The following is a 21,534-nucleotide window of genomic DNA, read 5'->3' on the forward strand; positions in this document are numbered from 1 at the left end:
CAGAAATGATCTTCATCTGCAAGTTTTTTCTTAATGCTGAAAGGCCCTGCAGGGCACAGGGGGAACCATAGGCCCATCGAGTCAGAAGGGTCGTTCTTCTTTCTCCAGAGTGTCGCTAAAAGCCTCCTGGCACCCAAAGTGTCCATACGGTTGTCCACGGGAAGGGCCATGCTGAAGTGCGGCCTTGTACGTATGTACCGCGTGAGCAGCTAGCGCCTGACGGCCCACTAACAGCAATTTCCAGTGTTCACTTATGAACTCCAATAGCCAAAAAGGCACATTTTTATTCTGTTTACCAATTAAAACATTTTAATTAAAAGAAAGAAGAAAATAATGCTTGCAAAAATCCACTCTGCATGGACAACTTTCTCCCCCCTTCCCAAAAAATTAAACACAGGAGTACAATATCCTGGGGGGAAGGGGTTGTTCAGCATCATTGGGTCACAGGTAGGGCAACTGGTTGTCCCTAAACCAGTAAATATCTGTGAGCATTTTGCAAGGTTGACTTGTCTGATATACCTAAGCACACGTAATATCACTAACGGCCGGTGGACATGATCCAGTTATAGCAGGTTAGCAGGCAACGACTCACCGGCTGAGCTGCCATCACAGACCACCTGCGCGCTATACTAGCTACACTATTTTAGATCTCAGCGGAGGTGATTGAAGCTAATAGAGTGTGCTTAGATGCTTAATTAAATTTACGGTGTTCAAGTCAAGCAGCTGGACCTGTCTCCGGGACATGGAGGTGCCGAGCACCTTAGAGCAGGACACGCGGCAGGAGCCGGCCCCATCCAGCGGCGACGGCACGGCGCTCGGTGAGCTACGGCTGAGCTTCTCTCACCCAAGACATGTTGTGATCTCTTGGGGGATCTGCCCAAACGGCAGTGGCTTCCCCAGGGTCCGGATCCCCCATCGTGTTATGATGAAACCCAATTCTGCTAACCTTCAGCAGACAAGTCAACATCCCACCGACCACTTAGCTTGGATGTCCTGGCTGATCATGCTGTGCAGCCAGACAGCCCCGACATCTGAGTCCGCCTGCGAGGTGCCCCAGCGCAGGGTTGCAGTCGCAGGCAGCGGCAGCGCTGCTGGCCCCCGCGTAGACCCACCGCGTACAAAGCTGCGGCACCTCGAGGTACAACCGCAGCTCGAACCAGCCTCCAGCCAAAGCCTCGTGGCAGAGATGCTGTGTACGAGATCCCGTCAACCTGCGCGATTCGAACAACTCCCACCATAAGGTCCCATCTCCTTTGAAATACTTCATGGAAACAGAAAGAATCCCAAAACTATTCTCTTACCTGACCAGAAGAGGAAAACCAACACTGAATCTCTCTGCAGACCTCTGCAGAGATCCTCACCAGCCCGGGAGCTAACTACCTGTGAAAGACATCTGCCCGCACACGAACCTAACGGGCTTTGCAGGCGTGACGCTAGCCCTTGGGGCTATTAGATTTCCTCGCATCCCACTTTCTTGGCAGTGAAGGCTGCTGGTTGCTCCCCACGAACCGCCACGTCAGCTGTTCACCATAATGACTATTCCGTTTTCGGGCTCCTGTCGCAGTCCTAAAGATGTGCCAGGCGGAGGAAGAGGCGATGCAGGCAAGACACTGTCCTGTGGGATCCACCAGCCCCTTCTCCCAGGGCTGAGGTTTGAGTTTGCTCCCACCTACATCCATACCACTTCATAAGGGCTCCCTAAGCTGTACTTTTGCCTCCAACACCTGCCTTCTCCCATGACCAAGACCCCCAAACCTTTCAGGATCCTGTTTGCTGCCTGCTGCCCACCTCAAGCCTCCAGGTGCATCAGGGCACATCAGGGGAGTTTCTAGGAGCTTTGTGAACGTGAACTTGAGGCACAGACTCAGCAGATAAAAGAATATGGGGATAATGTATTTGCAGGTGAGTCGAGTATCACATAAACAGCAAATCTGAGAGCTCGTTTAGATAAAGCTCTGGATGACAACAGCAGGGGCACGAGTGAGAGCCAGGACATGGAGAGAAGCAGGCACGGGGTTGACCAGACCCCTCCCTGGTCAAGGACACCCTGATCAGCTCTTTTCCTTCACGACTGTCGAATTCACAGCGGTTCAGACAGGAGAAGGGAAATGAAGGGCCGTAGACTGCAGCGAAGTTGCACTGCACAGAGAGTCCGTCACCTAGATCTAAAAGACCTGCAGAGATGTTGACGTGCCTGGAGCATGCGACGCAGCCCGTGAAATTGCAGGGGGCTCCAAATCTTGTTCACTCTCGACTTCGTTTGGCTCCAGAGTCCTCTGCGGAGATTTAAGACCCAGTTTCTAGTTCCTGTTAAATGTTTATCCTGCACCAGGAAGAGGGGCACGAAAAGTCACACAAACTATCGCCCGAGAAGAGCCACAGCGCTATTTTTTAAAAATATCACACTTTACATTAAATAAACACCACTCTGACACGCTGCCATTTGTTAGGAAAGAATGTAAATCTGGATCTAATGGCTCCCATATGCTCTCCGTGTGTTACATGCAAATGCCCATGAAAGGTAAAACGGCGGGTCGGGCGCGGGCGCTGCGGCGGGGTTTCGCTGGCGGGCACGCCGGGAGCGGGCGCACGGCCGCCCGCGAGAACCTCCCTTACACGCAACGCTCGCGTCCCCCCTTCCCCGGCGGCTCCCGGCGTCCCGCGAGGGCTGCGTCTTCCACGCGAGGCCTTTTATCACCTGCGACAGCTTTTACCTTACTTGCAACTTGCCCAAGCGGCTCGCAGCAAAACATTTCACCGTAAACGCGGGGCTGGGGGCGACACAGCCCACCGCGAGCGCCAGCGCTGGGAAGCAACTTAAAGAGATTTCGGACGCAGCCCCTGCCGCAGGGTGCCGCGGGGGCAGGAAGGGAGCTATTAACTACAAATGCAGACGGGGAAGGAGATTGCTTCCTCTGGCTCCAGCGGGCTGAGACGGGAGCAGGATGCTGCTGCCGCAGAGGGGCTGGGGCACGCGGGGGCTGCGGGGCTCAGCCCCCCCTCCCGGCCTCCCCGCGGGAGAGGATTCGCTCGAGGCCGCGTCAGCCGCAGGAGGAAGCCGGCACCTTTTCATTGCTCCGTGTTCACTTTTTACCAAGGACCTGCAAAGCTGCCGGTTACGCGCGCGGCAGAGGGGAGCGAGCCGCCTCCGGGGGTTTTGTGGGCTTCCTGGAGCAGGATTCAGGCCTGGGGGGTAAATCCATCACCAGGGTGCTCCTGCTGCGTGCAAAAGCCTCGGCGGCGGCAGCGGTGGCTCTGCCTCCCTCCGGCACGCACCGGGCTGGCCACCGGCCTCCCGCTCGCCTGGGGTCTCCCCGGCTTCAGGTCTGCCCAGGCAGCGGCGGACGGGGTGTTCGGCTTGGGTGTCCCATGTATTTTCCTAGGTGTCGCTCACAGCCGTGCCGGACTCGGCTGGCGTCGGCCGGCGAGGAGCGACTCGGCCGCCGAGGCTTGGAAAAGGTCGGTGCTGGGCCGCGATGCTTCGGGGCATCCTGCTTCGCCCCAGCCTGGCAAAGACCCAGCAAACTCGTGCCGGCAGGGCCCCACTCGCACCGGCCGCCCAGGGGGAGGCCGCGCAGCGCAGACCGCCCGCCGCATCTCCGCGGCTGCCCGGCCGGGACGCCAGGGGCGGCTGGCGACAGAGCGCAGGGCTGCCGCGGGCCGGTCCCCACCTCGCTGCAGGAGATGCTCTTCCTCTACCACCGGCCATCTCCCCTCGCCCTGCCGCTGCTCCCTGCGCCCGTGACCGGCCCGAGCGCGGCCCCGGCCCAGCGCCACGGGAATAACCCGCCCGGTTCTCCTGGGAGAGACCCTCCGGATCCGAACCTTCCCGGCGGCAAGGGCCCCCGTCGGTGCACCGGCGCGGGGACCGGCGCGACGCGCCTGCTCTCAGGGCAGGCGGCTCGAGGCTGCCGGACCCGGCAGTTCCGTGGGTTTGGCACCAAGAAAAGGCAGCGAAATGCCCCGCAGCTTCCCGCTGGGCGCGCGCAGCGCTGTGCTTCCCCTCCGCAGCTGGACCAAGTGCCGTGCCACAGTGCACCGCCAGGGCCAGAAGGTGGCGGCGGCGAGGCGGCGCCGGGGGCAGCGCGGCGGGCGCAGGGCTCCCCCCCCCCACCGCCGCCCCCCCGGGGCTCCCCCCGCACCGCTGCCCCCCGGGCTCCCCCCGCCGCTGCCCCCCGGGCTCCCCCCGCACCGCTGCCCCCGGGCTCCCCCCGCCGCTGCCCCCCGGGGCTCCCCCCGCACCGCTGCCCCCGGGCTCCCCCCGCACCGCCGCCCCCCGGGCTCCCCCCGCACCGCTGCCCCCGGGCTCCCCCCGCACCGCTGCCCCCCGGCTCCCCCCGCACCGCTGCCCCCGGGCTCCCTCCGCCGCTGCCCCCCGGGGCTCCCCCCGCACCGCTGCCCCCGGGCTCCCCCCGCACCGCCGCCCCCCGGGCTCCCCCCGCACCGCTGCCCCCGGGCTCCCCCCGCCGCTGCCCCCCGGCTCCCCCCGCACCGCCGCCCCCCGGGGCTCCCCCCGCACCGCTGCCCCCCGGGCTCCCCCCGCACCGCTGCCCCCCGGCTCCCCCCGCACCGCCGCCCCCGGGCTCCCCCCGCCGCTGCCCCCCGGGCTCCCCCCGCACCGCTGCCCCCGGGCTCCCCCCGCCGCTGCCCCCCGGGCTCCCCCCGCACCGCTGCCCCCCCGGGGCTCCCCCCGCACCGCTGCCCCCGGGCTCCCCCCGCCGCTGCCCCCCGGGCTCCCCCCGCACCGCTGCCCCCCCGGGGCTCCCCCCGCACCGCTGCCCCCGGGCTCCCCCCGCCGCTGCCCCCCGGGCTCCCCCCGCACCGCTGCCCCCGGGCTCCCCCCGCCGCTGCCCCCCGGCTCCCCCCGCACCGCCGCCCCCCCGGGGCTCCCCCCGCACCGCTGCCCCCCGGGCTCCCCCCGCACCGCTGCCCCCCGGCTCCCCCCGCACCGCTGCCCCCGGGCTCCCCCCGCCGCTGCCCCCCGGGCTCCCCCCGCACCGCCGCCCCCCGGGCTCCCCCCGCACCGCCGCCCCCGGGGCTCCCCCCGCACCGCTGCCCCCCGGGCTCCCCCCACACCGCCGCCCCCGGGGCTCCCCCCGCACCGCTGCCCCCGGGGCTCCCCCCGCACCGCCGCCCCCGGGGCTCCCCCCGCACCGCCGCCCCCGGGCTCCCCGCACCGCTGCCCCCCCGGACTCCCCGCACCGCCTCCCCCGGGCTCCCCCCGCCGCCGCCCCGGGCTCCCGCAACGCTCCCCCCGCCGCCGCGCGCCCGAGCCCGGTGCCGGGCCGGGGGCTGCCGCGCGTCCGGCCGCCCGCGCCGCCGGCGGGCAGAAACCACGCTGCGAACACCTGGATGAGCATCTGGATCACAAATGGGGCGAGGGAGAGACAGGGCTTCAAGGGACGCTGGGGAATGCAAGCGCCGGAGGATAAAAGCCCGGCTTGCGCGGCAAAGCCTTCGCTGGGGGCGCGGAGGCAGGGGGAGGCGCCGACGCAGGGACGGGGGGCTGCGACCCCCCGAGCCCCAGCGCGTGCGGACCGCGGCCGCCGGCCGGCTCTCGCCTTAGCGCCCGCGCCTGCACCTCCCCGCCCCCGGCGCAGCCTCCCAGAGGACAGACCAGCGCTTTCGGGCGGCGTGGTGCTGCCTGCAATCCCCCTTTCGTTACAGGTGTTAAATCGCACCTTCGGCACCGGTGAAAAAAGGAGGGAAAAACTTTCCAGGCGCAGCCGTGAAAAAAAAAATCACCAATTTGCAGCGTTCAGGCTGCTGCACAGGCAGGCGTGAACCCGCACCGCCCAAGGACGCCTGCTCCCAGCCCCCACGCACGCAGCCGGCTCCGTCCTTGCCGGCGGTACCGGAAACTCGACGCGCGCGAAGACTTTGCACCAGGAGAGGAAACTCTGTTTATTTTCCTAGCGCTAAGGCTGGACTCTAACCTCCTCGCTCTCGCAAAGCCGGTCGCCGTCGTCGCCGCTTCGCTTTTTGCTCTGTCTTACCGACCCTGCGGAGCTGGGCCAGGCGCCGGCCGGGGGCGCGCGCGGGCCCCGCGCCACCGCACAAATTCTGCTCGCACTTTCTGAACGGGTTTTTCCTCGGCCTCCATTTAGAAGAACGACATCTGTTTTCTAGCCAAATTTTCTAAGCAAGGATTTGGAAGAGGCGTCCTGCTGAAGGCCGTCCGTCCCCGTCCCGTGTCTGTCCGCACCAAGACTCCTAGGAGAGGGAAAACACAACTCGGCTTTCCTCGCCCGCGTTTCGCCCCCGGCCAGACGTAAACCAGCGGGCGCAACAAGAGCGCTTCAGCGCCGGCGGCTTTGGCAGGGTGCTCTCCCGGAGAGCAAACAACAGAAATTGCGTGCCTAGAAATTTATTAACCCGGACGTTGCAACAGCGGAGCTGAGCAAGGCTGGGGGCTCACAAAGACGTACGTTTCCTCACCTCCCGCTCCAGCGAGGGCGCGGCGTTGCCGGCCCGCGGGGAGACGCCAGCGCCCGCCGGCCGGCCCCGAGCGTCGGCACGCGTGCCCGCCGGGAAGCCTGCTCTGGCCAGCTCGGGTCCCCTGCGCTCCCAGACTCGCTTTTAGACGTTTTTGTTCAATTCTGAAATTGCATTGCGGAAAAAAAAGGGTTGCAACAAAGCAAGCAGGGAGGGAAAAGCAACACAACCGCCTGGTAAGACGTGGAAACTTGACAGCCGCTTTTAAGTCAGGAGGAAGAGGCCAACGTGTGGACACGGTACAGCAGTACCAGCGCCCAGGAAGAGCAACGAGCCTCGGCTCACGCCTGCGTTGCTGCGCCCTACAGCTCAAGCTTGGTCTAACGCTCTGTTCTTCCCGCAGAGGTTATATTGTGTTAAGCCCATCCAGACAGCAAGCAATTTCCTAGTGCTTAACAACCGCTCTGTTCTTCCTCGACATCCAGCGCCCTCCGCTAAGCCCGGCCGATTAGCGCGGTCTCCACCGAACAGCAGGAAAAACGCCCCCGTGGCTATTAAAGTCCATCCGCTCCTCCAACCTGCCCAAGCAATTAGCTCTATAGACTTTCTGGCTATATTTATATAACATACCTTCTGCCCTCCTAACGCTTGTTAGATGCATTAATTTGTTCTGTACATATGCTAGAGATATCAGAGCACGCTCTCCGGTTTCGTGAACCCCCTTGCTCTCCCAGCCAGCGGCTGCTTCGCTCCATGTCTCCCAGCTCCTCCGAAGGCCTCTCTTCTCCTTCCGCGGCGAACGCCCGCTTCCGAGCCTCGCTTTCCGAGATCAGTAAAATACCTTTTTGGGTTCCACCTCATTGCTCACCTCCTCCTCCTCCTCCTCCTCGCCCCGGCGCGGGCTCCCTCGCCCCGGCCGCGTGCCCTGGCCCTGCTGCCAGCCGTCCCCGCGCGGACGCTGCCGCGAGCCCGGCACAACGGCGCCCGAGGCCACCTGCTCCCAGCAGCGCAGCTCCCAGCTGGTACACCCAAACCGGTTAAAAGCCATTGCAGCCAGCGGTTCCCGCCCCACTCGGACGCCCGACCGTCATCCAGCAGCAGTTAAGCGGCGCGCAACGCCGGCGTCGGGAAAAGCGAGGCTCTGCACGGACAACCCACGCGGCAACACCAGCACCGTGCACCCCCCCGTTCCTCCTCCTGCTGGGATTTCCATGTGAAGTCGTTTGCCTTTATAAGCCCAACCTCAGCTTTCCTCCGCCGCCGGCGGCTGAGGCTGGGCGCGGAGGCGGGCTGGGCTCCTTCCCTCTCTCGCGTCCTGCCCGGGAGCAGAGGGGCTGCGCCCGCCCGGCTCCTCACCGCCTGGCCCGCTGCGCCGCCGCCGGCCGGTGCCACCGCAGCAGCGCGGCGACCTCGGCACAGGGACGGAGAGCTGGGACGTGCCCAGCAGCCCCGCTAGAGCGAGGCTGGTTGGACACCAGCAGCGCTGAGCTTTCTTAAAGTGCTTTTCAGGGACAAAAGCAAGCGGAGAGTCCGTACGGGGACGTTGCACAGATTTAATTAAGTCTATTTAGAAACTCGCTCTGTTTCGTTGGTGCTATTCCTATGCGTGCGCCAGCCCTCGGCAACGCTGGCTTTTATCTGTAGGTCCAGCAAAAACTTCGGCCTGGGGGGTCGGATGCAGCCCTTCAGTTCTGACAAATCCGTAAGTAAGCGTCAAGAGGAAGAAGAAAAGAAGAAAGAGAGGGACTGGGGGAAAGGAATTAGCACAGGGAACAACTCCATTTGGGCTTGTCATCTGCTGGTGTTTACCACATCCCTGCTAAAACGGACCATCAGTTCTGGCCAACAACAAAGCTGCTGGCTTCGAACCGAGAGGGATTAGGCCGGTTAAGACGACAAGGGCTGCAGTCAATTCCCAGCCGAAACGGAGGCCACACAACTCGCTGCAAGGGATGCTTAAAAAATAAATAGGTCACCACTTCCCAAGTGGTCCAGGGCTGGGCTGCGGCCAAGGGAGCTGCTCCGCTTGGAGGTCTCCGTGGAGCAACGCGGGCGACGCAGCGCCAGCGGGCGCCCAGGCGGGCTTCAGGCCTGACCTCACCTGTGGGGTTTTTTTCGGGTAAACCATTGCTTCCTGCCTGCGCTTTATTTATCCCACATGTTTATTTTCTATATGGTTTATCCCGAAATGTGTCACTATGCAACTTTCTAGGCTTTCCCATCCCGCTGGGGTAAACTCGACCTATGTGGGATGACACTGAAGATTAAATCAACCATCGCTGCTGTTATTGTGCTCAGGCTCCTGCCAGCTCTACAGAGGTTTTTTTGTGTGGTTTTGTGAGGTTTTTTTATTTTTTTTTTCTTTTTAACTAATCTGGTGCTTTTAACGCTTGCTATCTCCAGGCTCACAGAGCGGCCCCACGCACACCTCCTTTTCCACGTTTTAATGAACATGAAGGAGCTGCTCGAGATGCCTCAGGTGGTTTGCTGGAGCTTGCAAACAAGGCAGCCAAAATGCGTCCTTGCATCTGACCCTACAGAGCATAGCTGTGCTCTTCAGCCTCGCCGTGACCTTAATTCTACATATTTTCCGACAGGGCTTTTACATACACAGCATAATCCAGAAAGAGGCATTTTTCTTCCCACTGCCTGTTCTCGCCTGTACTCTGTGGTGCTCCTGCTGGACTTTCTAAAGGAAGTGAGAGTATTTAGCATCCTTGCCCAGGACTTCAGCGCAAAGCTCTAATCCCTGACCCACCGCACGCGTTCGACTGTGGAACAGTCGCCCAAACGCTGTAAAATGGAGATGTATCACGAGGAGGGTAAGGATAAAACAGGCTCTGAAATACCTCCCTACAGTGTAGGTACCATAATGCAAGAGAGCTTTTTTCCCTCCCCACTAAGTTGGCCCTGGTCAAAAATCAAGCGCAGTGGCATTTCACATAACCGCTTCCTCCGCACTTGACCTCCCTGACAGTCAGCGACTCCAAAGGACAAAGATTTTTTTCGGAAAGGCCCAGTGTTTTTGCCTCGCTTTGTTGCACCACCCATCCCACGATGGCAGAGCCTGCTGTCGTCGGTGTCACAGGGCCGGCAGGGACCACGGCTACGCAGTGAGACATGCAAACATCTCCTGTTGCTCCAGGCACCTGGGGCTCTCCCTCCCCCTGTGAAGATGGGCTTCTCCGGACAGTAACGGCAGGACAGTTGGCCACTCTGTCCGACTCCGCTTGTTGCCATCACCACCATCCCCCCAACCCAAAAAACCAAGAATGAGAATTTAAGGAAAAACATCTTTGAAATCAGTTTTAAGTAAACAAAAAATTGATCTCACAAGCTTCAGAAACCGCAGGCATAAATTTGGGTTTGGCTAGGTCCTGTGTTTTGCTTGGGTTCTTCTGCATCACATATGAAGCCCATTTTTTAAAAGGATTTGCTCGAGCCGTTCAGCACATTACAAGGGGTAACACGCGCTCGGCAGTCACCTAGGAGCCACTGCTGTGTCCCCAGGGCCACCAGCCCCCTGCCCAAGGGCGAGAGGCAGAGCTGGCCTTAGATGTAGAGTCCCTCACTCCTTGGGCTCCTGCCACATGGACAAGCAGTGTCAGGAGCCAATGAACAGCGGTGAAAGGAAAAAGCATGCCTTTCCCGGGGGAAAAAAATATATATATAGGCTTGCCGTAATTTTATTCCAGCAAGTGGTAAGATATTCAGTGAGCAGACTGGAAGAAATCTTGGGTCACACCAGGAAAAAGGTCAAGCTTAGCAGTCCTAGTCCAGCTCCCCTCTGCATCTGAAGCAAGCGACGGTCACGACTCCATTCCCTGCGCTGAGGCAAGGACATTATAACTGGCCAAAACCGTAACAGGAGATATGATCTGTAATTTTGATCTGGCCAGTGTTTGCAAGCAGGCTCAGCCGCACGGCTGAGCTGGAGGTCTCAGCTTCTCCAGGGCTCAAGGAAGAAGAGACCGTCGAGCTGGGTATTGGCTGAGATCCACTTAACGTTTCAAATAACAAACATAAAGTACAACAAAGCCACCCAGTTCTCTCTTGTCGGGTGACTGCCCCCAGATCTGGCATCTGTGTGTTCAGCAGGCACAGAAGGGAAATTAGGGTTCCTGGTGTCTGTTTGGAGGTTGGCCTGGGCAGCCGGAAGAGCATTAAGATACACTCTACATTTCAGAAAGAAAAAAGCAAAAAAGGAAAAAAAAAAAAAAGAGAAAAGAAAACTAACTAAAGAAACATGTCTTGCTTGTCTCCCTAATGTGCACGGAAGCCCGTCAACCACACAACCCTGTAAATGGCTTAGGATAAAAGAAGGGAAAAAACACCATTAACTGTCCGCTTGTGTTTTTCAGCCTGTCTCTCCCCCAAGCCGCTCTCTGGGGAGCTCTGTCGTTGCCCCCGAAAGGCAGCAGGCTATCACTTTACAAGGCAAGGGGGAGAGGAAACTGCAGGAGAGGAAAGGAAGCAGACAAATTGCTAAGTGAGAAGGCGACGGGAGGCCGTGAGCAAACAGGGCGCTGCCTCGGCGAGCGCAGGATGCCTCCCTCGGATGTGGACTCGGGGCTGAGGCGCAGCCTGGCACGGCAGCGCTTCGCCTTGCGGCTATTTGTACGACAACACAAAAAAGTCATTTTCATGCAACGCTTCCTGAACATTTTTCCACACTCGCTTTTGCAAACCTCCAGGCAAAATTCCTCCCCAATCACAGGCCTTGGCTCGCACGTGAGTATCACAAAAGCAGGAAAAAAACGCACGAGGAGCTATCATTTCTAGCAAAGCCTTTCTCGTTTCCGCTTCAAGAAGCTCTGGAGGTTATTTGCAGCCTTTAAACTAATGAGCGGGCGACAGAGCACAGGCAGCGGAGGAGGATGGCGGCAGCTGCCAAGTAATGACACTTTACACTTAGAGATGCTTTTATCCGTGTTTCTCAGAGCACTTCGCAGGAGAGAGCAGGGTGTTATTATTGCTCCCCTATTCACGTGGAAGCTGGGGCATAGTTTAGCGTGAAATATGTTGCTCTTCCTTAAGATTCAGTACACCGGAGGCTTATTTAGGAAGGGGGGGTGGGAGACGAATTGCCCTCCTTCGCAGGCACTCGCTGCTGTAGGCACAACTGGGAGAAAAGCAGACTGCCAGGCAATTTCAAGCAGGATGCACAAAGGTTTAAGTTGTTAAAAGGCTAATCATACCGTTGCCTTTGCGGAAAATCCCCCCCCCCAATAAAATACCGCCCCCCCCCCCAGAAGTCTACAGGAAGGTTAAAAGGCAGGAGGGGAGAGCACAGAGAAGTTTGCATTTATTACCAATTTTTGCAGATGTTTAAGGTGACTTTTAGTCGTCCACTTTTCTGCAGAACCTTCTACGAAGCCTGATCCAAAGCCAAATGAAATCCTTAACGATGACTGCAGTACAGAGAAGTAAGAAAATACCCGTTACTATGATTTCTTATTTCTAAACTGTAAAACCTCTCAGGGACAACCCAGTGAGCCACAATGCTTTGCACAGTGGATCAGCGTGGGCTTTCACCTACTCTGAATAACTGCTGACTTAGGCTATCCTTACATATAACAAAGGATGTAATTATGCTAGCTTACACCCAGCTTTCCTCTTCCAGACTTCTGCCTCCAGACACCACCGCTTCTCGTGTCCATTTGTATAACCAAGAACAATTAGAAATAAACAGGCAAGGAAAATTATACCTTTAATGGACTTGAACACGATTTCAGGCTAATAAAAAAAAAAATCACACTTCCAGATGAAATGCATGCTCCAGCGCAAATTGCCAGAGCCGCTTCCACATTCATGCCCTGGATTATCTGTCCAGGGCATGGTCAGATCTGGATCTCACAGTATCGAATCGGAAAATACTCCTTCCTCTCCGTGGGTGCGACTCTTGTGCCAGAAACCAGGGTACGGTGTACAAGAATTAGCTATATTCGTTTGGGCTGACACGTAATTTATGTGACATAAAGCTACATAAATCTCAGTCTATACTTATTGTGAAATAAAAAATTACCACACCAAATTCACACCCATAAAGCATCTATAGATTACCACGCATTCCACGAGTATTTACTGTTTGAAGAAAATATATACCGAGATGTTGTATAATAAAAATCTAATGAGCATCAGTTTAGGCTGGCTTTATTTATTCGCTCGCCACGAGTGAATTACTCAGTTTTCCAGAATCCTGGCACAGAAAACCTTCCCACCGTTTGCGCTCAGATGCAGCGTACCTGCTTTGGTGGTTTCACCTTTGCGCATCCTATCTGCCTGTCTTGAGAATCAGGAGTCCAACGGCATAGCATTTAAGCTGCTTTAAGTACATTTGTACTTTTGTAGTAATTCGAAATAGTTTAGGTATAATATATATTTATATTTGCACAGCATTTGGGAAGGTTGATTTTTCAAAATCTTACAGGGCTTGCAGTAAGCAACAGCGGTAATCAGGCAGCCGGTAGAGTGAAATACCTCCCATCTTTTTGGGGATTACCAGTCCCATTTCTGACCCTATGGGGAATAACTCAGGATACCTGCATATAGAAAAAAATCTGGATTCTGCATGGGAAGTGTAACACTGTTGCTGTCAGCTATGATTTTGGGGAGGATTTTTGCATTTTTCAGGACAAAAAAAGTATTTCTAATTGCGACCATTTAAAATAACCTGGAATGTCTAAAGCGAAGCCGAAGTGGGGGGGGGGGGGGGGGCGTCGGGGCCCGCAGCCCCCTCTGGCAGCGAGGAGGGCTCCAGCGCCCGCCGCACCGGCCCGGGCTCCCTGGCCCACGCCGCAGCCGTCCCAAACGTGAGCTCTTCGAGCGTCCTTGGGACTACAGGGGTGCAAACGCTCCCGGTCTGGAGCGTGCGCTCGGCCGCGAGAGCGGCTGCTCCCGCCGCTGCTAGGCTGAGGCCGGGGCCGCCGGGACCGGCCGCAGCCCCGGGCCCTCGGCGGCGGCGAGGGAAGCATCTGACCCGAGCGCAGCCGCGCTCTCCCGCCGCTCCTGGCAGCGGAGCCCTGCAGCATGACGGCAGCAGCCGCCTGTCAGATCTGCGGCTTTCTCCCCCTCAGGTCTTATTCCCCTGACCTCAAACCAAACACTTTTAATGCCTGAGGAAGATGGTTTTGGTGCCTTGCCTCGCGGCGCTGCCGTTAGCAGCAGGAAGCAGAAAGGCACGGCGGACGCAGTACGCGCCGAGTTCGCCGAACGCCGCGAGCAAAGCCTTGGCGCAAAGTCCAGAATAACTCGTGGCACAAGACAAGTCGCGTTAGCCACCACGGCGTCGCTAGCGGAGGTCACAATTACTGGGGAAATGCCGCAGCGAGAGAAAGGGGACGTGAGATCTTCTGGAGGTCCCTCCCCGCTCCTGATCCCACCACCTGCACGTAAGAGCTTCCTGCACCCGCTGCAGAGGCGGCACGGGTCCAAATGATAGCTTTCTTCCGAAAGGAAAGTCACCCAAGCAGAATCGCAGCTCCTCCAGCGCCACGTCCCCACATCTGCCGCCTTGCCCTGCCGTCTGGCTACAACCCTCTAAGAGGTCTCAGCAACCGCCAGCGCTGACGCTTTGGGAGCGAGCAGAGGGAGAGACGGCCCGCGCGCGCGGGACCTCGGCGCGCAGCCCCGAGGACGCTAGCCGAGGCTCGTCACCGTGCTCCACGCCGTGAAACTGCTGCCTTAAGAGCCCCAGCCGGAGGCTGCGGATGGCCCAGAGAGGTTTCCTAAGACGGAGCGTAAGGGATCGCATCTAGCTATTTGGGGCTTTTATGAGTTTTTGCACTTTTTCCCTTTGTGTTCAAATCTGACAGCTCTTAACCTCGCCAACGGCCGCAGCCGCAGAAGGTGGCTCTCCTGCTGCGAAGGAGCAGAGTCTCCGCCAGCCGCTGAAACGGCCCAGGAGAAACCAAAGCGCCTGGCCGCTCGTCCCTCCTCGTGCCGCCGCGCGAGCGACTTCAACCACCTGCTGCAAGCGGAAAACGAAAACGCTAGGCAGAAAAGGCAAATTGCATTGTGCCTGGAGAACGGCGACTCTGAAGCAAAAGTATTTAAATAGACAAGAATCTTCTGTCCAGGAAACTGAGCGCTAAGAATAACACTGGAGCTTCCTGCCGGGACGGCTCCTTCCCCAGCTGCTTTCCACGGTGCGCGGCCCCTCTCCCGCCCCGCTGGCGTGAGCGGCCCTGCCTCGGACCCTCTCCTCTCCCAGCCACCCGACATCCCTGCGTTTTCCAGACTATCTTCAGTCTCTGGTCTCCAGCTCGTCCTTCTCCCATCTCCACCTAACAGCCAAGTTTTCCTCCCTCCAGGGCACCCCCGGTGAACAAGCACGAGAACGAGCAAGCATCCTTTCTCCCGGCTCCGGCGGCCACGGCCGCAAGGCCCCGAGCAGCCGTCCCGGGAAAGCCTCGTCCCACCCTGGACACGTCACTGGGAGAACATCGGATGTACAGGCCCAAGGTCTCCACTGGGAGCTTTTCAGGGAACATCTACAGCTTGCCAAAGCACGGAGTGCGCTTTAACACTGCTGAAAAAGACATAGCCCCACATCCCTTCCCCGCGTCCACATCCGAAATCCTGGCCAAAGCATGGAGGGGTGACAGCTGTTCGGGCAGCTGCAAATTATTTATTTATTCATTCATTTGATACGGGCAAACTTCCCAAATCAACCCTAAGAAAACTCACCCCAGGACACCAACCCACGATGGGGGTGCCGAGGGCGGCTGCCGGGGGAGCAGAGCGCCGGGCGCTGCAGTCACGCGCCCCAGGAGGAGAGGACCGGAAATTTCATGGGAGCAAAGACAATGGCCTAATTTTTTCCTGCCCGTCTCGGAACAATGCCTTCGGAGAGCCAGAAGCCACGGGCTGCGAGAACTAAATTGGTGGTCTGCAGTCCGCCCCGCTGCAGAAACGGACGCTGTCAGCACCGCCGGCTCGGAGCCGCGGCGGCAGCGGCGGGGGCGAAGGGCTGAGCGGGGAGCAGCGGCCAGCCCCGGCGCGGGCCGTTCCCACGCCGGCGCACGGGGACAGGCACGAGCCGCCCCCAGGGACTCGCTCTGCTCCTCAGCCCTTCACCAGCGCTGGATTCGGGGAAAATTTAAACAGGGGAAAAAAGGGGGGGGGGGGGGGGAAGGAATGACCAGAAATACGAGCTCTTGGAAATCAAAGTATTACCTCGAGGAAATTCAGGGCTGAATGTGTTATATGTAGCATGGAAACGAGCTGGATTAAAGAAGCGAGTTTGCTGCTGCCTAGAGATCGCAGCTCAAATCCTCCAACATCCTGCTGCTCACGGGTGGGGACTTGGGAGCCCCAGCAGAACCCGAGCTTTATAAGGTGACAAATCCGAATACCAAGCTGCTCGGTAACAGGAGGCGTAAAAACGCAAGTAAAAATAAAAGGTTTTAAGGAAAATATGTTTTGTTTCCACTCTGTCTACGGCAGGAATGAAAGAAGCGAAAGAGGCAGGACAACCTTTTAGTCATAACCTAGCATATTTACTGGAATCATTTTAAGAACAGAAAATTCGCGGGTGGGTTCAATCACCTCTGAAACATCCCAACATTGCTGGTGCAAAATAGTCTATGGTGCTTCTAAAGCAACCTGGATTTTGCTTGCGTTTCTCGACCTCCGTAGCGCCGGGATCCTAGCTGCTATCACAAAGCCAGCTTTACAAGGAGAACATGCGTGGGGAGGTCAGGAAAGCCTGGAAGACACGCCTGCCCGCTACAGACATGATATCAATGAGAACAGATAAATTAGGGTTCAGATTTCCTTACAGAAGAAGCCTAAAGAAATCAGGAGCCCAAGTGACGCTGGAATTAAATAGCAGCTCAGCACAGCTTGGAATATTACAAAAATCCCAGAAAGTAATATATAATTATGCATCTACCAAACCTCATTTAGCTTGATGACTCAAAATAGTCTATTGATTTGAAATACATTGTCGTAATGTATTTTACAAACGTATTTATGTAATGCTTGTTAGTTTAATAAATATGTGGTGAAAACATGGGAATGCGTATCCGTTTTTAGAAACAAATTGCTAAATCACAGATCCATTCATTCGCATGAGAAAAGTAAAGCAAAGGCTTCGCTCCCTTTATTTTATTTTATTCCTATGCAAGTAATGATTTCGAAAACGTACATTATCATCAACACTATAATCACAGCCTCAGGTCTATAACCCTACAAAGGAGGCCTGCGCTGCACCGAAACCAAGTCTACTGGGGGTTGCTGGAGTTCCCTAAGTATTATTTTTAAGTTCCTCTCCATCAAGGATATTATGAGTAATAAGAGTAGCTGCAATTGTGGCTTTTTAGAAAGCGTTCTTACCAGCTAGTTCTCGAAAGGCTATTTTAAAGGTCGCACTGCTGAGCTTGCGGTACGTTGCCTTGGCTAACGGGTACAAAGTAAGTGCATTTTCGTTGGCATCTGGTTTAGACTATATTTTAATTTGTAGAAATTGAAAAATTCTTGGAAGAACTCCACAGCCTACCAAAAAAAAAAAAAAAGTTCCTCTTGAAAACTAGTTACGAGTTAATGGTAATTCCACTTTGGGCAGGAAGGAAGGGTTTAGCCTGGCCGTCCCGAGCGGGCCGGGGGGCGCAGGCGCAGCCCCAGCGCCTCCCGGCAGCCCAGAGGAGCCCACCTCCAAAGGAGCCGTCCCGTACGTCCCACAGAAGCGAATCCCTTTAGAAGCACTAAATAATTCCGAACCCGTGAAAACTTTCTGCGTGGCGTCCGAGTCCAGCCTCTCCTTTGGTACATGCCTGACAGGAACTTCAAACAGCAAATGCCGAGAAATGCAGCCGAAACCTCGTAAAAGCTGTAGCCATCCTAAAGGCGCACAATGGGCTCCCTTGTGCTGAAGACACACCGAAACGCTCACAGGCATTAAAGCGAAATCCCAATTCTGATTTACTCCCGCGTTTTGCTGCAGCCGAGTTACAACTCCGGCCAGAGCGCGCACCCGTTTGCCTAAAGCAAATATTTTTAACGACCTTAATGAGCTGAACGGGAGTGATCTGTGCACCACGGCCGCCTCCTGCGAGAAAAGCAGGTCGCCGGTCGGGAGGACCCGCTGCAGCCCGCGCGGGCGAAGCAGCCTGCTCGGCTGGCCGCCGCCGGAGCCCCTCGCCCAGCTGCGCCGCCCGTCGCGTCGCAACACAACCCGCGGATTTCGGCCGGCGGACGCGGGGCGCCGGGAGAGGCCGGAGCCGGCGGGGGCGGCCCGACGCTGGGGGTGAGGGGCCCGCGGCCGCCGCGGGAGGGAGAGCGGGCAGGCGGCTCCGCGGCGGGGGCCGAAGGCAGGAAACCAGATATTAAAAAATGTGAACGCGAGGGAAATGGCCGGGAGCCCCGCGCTGCCGTCCCGCAGGGCGCAGCTGCACGCTGACCCCCCCGGGGCGGCTGCGTGCGGAGCCCCCTCCCGCCCGCCGTGCCCCTCTTACAGCCCCCTCGCTCCTGCCGCCCAAAACCAGCCCTTTGTGGCTGCTCGCGGAGCAACGTTAACAACGGGAGCGGGGGGGGAATCGTCAGCAGGCGGCTTTCGGCCGGGGCGGGGGGACGCAGAGCTCGGCCGGCGGGGGTCCGGCGAGCCCCCCCCGCCCCGTCTTTAGCCCTCGGCGGCTGCAAGGGAGAGCGACGGCAGCGAGATGCCCACGTTCGCGCCGGGCCTTGCCCGGACACGCTTCGCCGACTCCTTTTCACGGAGCAAAACCAACGCTCAGGCTGCCCGGAGAGGCTGCGGCGTCCCCGTGCCGGGAGAGACCCCGGCGGGCGGCGCGCGCTGCGGCAGCCCGAGGTCCCTGCCGAGCTGTGCGCAAGCCCCGCCGAGGTTCCCGCGGCCCAGGCGCCGAAGTTGCCCGGGCGAAGTTGCTCGGAGCCCGCTTGTCGGAAAGGGCCGGGTCGGCCGCGGCGTCACGCTCGCGGCCTTTGCTCCAGGCGCTCGGCAGCGGGCTGGGCTGCGACTTAAAGAAACGCTTGGCTTCCTTTCCCACCTGGTAACAAACAAAAAAAAAACCCAAGCGACGTCTCTGCTTGTGCTCCACGAGGCTGGTGGTTTTAATTCCCGCTCCTAGAACGAAAGGCTTGCGTGCAGTTCTCCAAATCTACTTAAAAATACCTATTGGTTTTAATCTCCGAGCTCCAAGAGTTCCAGTTCCGCGAGGCGAACCGAAGTAACAACTGAAAATAGGCTAGCTGGACGACACTTCGTGCGATCTCTGCTCCGAGGTGGCGGTACGGCTCCTTGTTATCACTGCAGCTCTTTGCAAGACCCTCGAAGCCGTCGGTCCTGGCCCCCGAGAGGGGCAGGCTGCGCTCGCGCGGGGCCTCGGGGGGGGCCCCGGCGTCCCCGGCCGGAGCGGGGCGCAGCGGACCCGCGGCGCGCTGTGCTCCGGGCGGCACCAGGAGCCCCGTCCGGACGAACCCCTCTGAGCCGGGGTTTTCGGCTTTTCACGTCTCTTTCTGCTCCGGGACTTTTCAGCTGCAGCGGGGGGGGCCGGGGCTACGTGGGGGCACCTCTCCCACCGGGCAGGACGTAACGAGAGGAGCCGGCGTGGGCTTCAGCTCTTGGGCCGCGGTCCTGCCGGCGGGGCGCAGGGGGGCTCTCGGGCAGCGCCCGGGACCCGCGCGGCCCTGGGAGAGCCCTGCCCCGGCTAGGAAGTGGGTTTTCCCTCTCCTGTAATCTTGTTAAATTACCCTGTTTTTAAATCAGTGATTTGTGTCTTTCTCTCCAAATCCAGGGTGGGAAAAAAACAAAAAAGCTACTCTACGTTTTCACTTATCCTCGCGCTGCAGAGTTCACTCAACCAGCCAAAAGCGTTCAAATACCGAGGAGGACAGGCTGAAAAGCAAGCCCTGGCTGAAGGGAGACGGAAAGCGGATTTCCCTATTTAGGTAAGTATCAGAAAACAACGCATAAGGCTAGACAGCTGAAAAAAGGAAGGAGGAGGATATTCAGGACTGCGCATCTGCAACTTAAGAGCCGCGCAGGAAGACCGCTTCGTTACGGAAGAGCAGCGCAATGGAAACGCGCTGCGCAGCGAGCTGCGCGAAGCGCCGCGTGTTGGCTGCAAACGTGGGCGTAGGGCTACACCAGCATCCCCAAAGGGATTTCAAGGCGCGATGCCGGTGGGTTTCAGGGTTCCCCTGCCCATCCGGTCCAGCTGCATCTCCGTTCAGGTCTCGCAGCTTCCACGCGGGGCGCTACTTTTTAGGAAGCGGGCACAGACGAGCCCATTCCCGCGCGGGGCTCGGCTCAGCACGGTGTGAAAAGCGGCAAAGCTGGCGCTTCGGCTGCGCTTTCAGGACGAAGCCTCGTTGGCTGAGAGGGAAACGTGGTCTCGGCGGCTGCGTTTGCCCCCCGGGGCAGGAGGTGGGGTCGGCGGGAGCGCCCACCCGCCGCAGCTGCCGCCCTCCAGAGCGGCCGAGCACGGGGCCAGCTCGGCCTCGCGTCGCCGCTGGCTCTTTCTGCAGGGCGGCCTGAAGCAGAGGGCGCAGCGAGGGCCGTTACTAAGCGCGTCGGACAAGGGCGGCGGGGAGCCAGGAGCAGGGCGCTCGGCCCAGGCTTTCCGCCTTGCTCGCCCCCGCGGCCCCGGGAAGCTGGGCTGGAAAGCGAGCTCCGTCCGGGCGAGCTGCGCGGCGCGGGAAGGATCGGCTGCTGCCGCCTCTATAAATTCTGCAGCGGCGATCACGTAAGGAAGCACCTTTGCCCCCGAGTTTGCAACGCGTGCGCGAGCTGACGGCGCAGAAGCGGTTAGCACCCGAAAGCAGCCCGGCGGCTCGCGGGAGCCCTGAGCAAACGCAGTCGCCCCTTTGAGCGCGAATCTGCCGTCCCCTCCACAGATACCCGCTTTCTTTTCGCAGATGATTAGTTCAGCTCCTTCTCGGCCCTTCCCCTCCCGTTTAAGCCTGCAAAGTGGCAGGGCCGAGAGGCGGACGGGCGCAGCGTGCCCTTGCCCGAGGAGCTCCCTTCCCTTCCCGGGCCCTCCTGCGCTCCCCGGGCGGCGCGGCAGCCACGGAGCAGGTTTGATCCCGGGGCAAAAGCAGCGCAGTTTCTTTCTCCCACCTGGTACATCGCTGTTTCCCGCCTCGTTCAGAAAAACAGAGGCGCAGAGAAACGGGAAAGTTGTAAAACTGAGCGAGCTAACAGAACCGAGCTGACCGGGAAGGACCGCTTGCCCCGTGCACTCGGGTTTGCTCCCCGCCTTTGCAAGCCGAGCCGGACCGGGGTGCGCCCGGCTCCTCTGCCGCCGCAGCCTCCGCTCGGGAGCAAACGCCCCTTTGCCCCCTTTGCCGCCGGAAAAGGAAGAAACCACCTCAAAGCTGCTGAAGTAAGAGCAGAGCCGCGGGGGGTTGCGGCGGCCCTTCGCCAGGAGCAGAGCGCCCGAGCCAGGACCGCGCAGAACTCGGCACGTGGCTCTCAAAGCGCGTGGGGCAGAGAAAAGGGAGCCGCGGCTGCCTCCCACCTGCGAGCTGGCCAGGGCTACCAGGGCGCTGCTGCTGCCCCGCGCCCAAAGCGGCGCGAGGGGGCACGGGAGCCGCCGAGGAGCGGCGCAGCCGGCGCTGGGCACGCTTCGGACCTTGGCGCTGAAAGCGTTACAGAAAACGCGCCGTGAAGGTCCTGGGAGGCGTCGGCGTCCCTCCCCCCAGCCTTCCCTGCATTTCGATCCCCTCCTTTCCTGATGTCCTTTGAACTGTCAAAAAGGCGCTTTGAAGACATGTCATAAAGCAGGTTTTTGGTTTTGTTTGTTTGTTTTTTTTTTAAACTCACGACCTCCTCTTTGATGATCCTGCCGCTTTGTGCGAACGGCAGCCGCGGCGGCCAGAAGAGCTGCAAGCTGGAGAGGAGAGGAGAGGAGAGGGAGAGGGAGAGGGAGAGGGAGAGGGAGAGGGAGAGGGAGAGGGAGAGGGAGAGGGAGAGGGAGAGGGAGAGGGAGAGGGAGAGGAGAGGAGAGCCAACGCTGGGGCACCGCGTTTCTCCTTAACTCACTCGAGAGGCACAAAAGCACGAGGAAGCCCCGCTCACCTGGAGAGGCGCGGGGCAGCAAGCCCGCCAGGTGGCAAAGACCTGGCCTTTGGCAGATAACG

This window comes from Struthio camelus, chromosome 13, assembly GCF_040807025.1.
Source record: "Struthio camelus isolate bStrCam1 chromosome 13, bStrCam1.hap1, whole genome shotgun sequence".
NCBI lineage: Eukaryota > Metazoa > Chordata > Aves > Struthioniformes > Struthionidae > Struthio > Struthio camelus.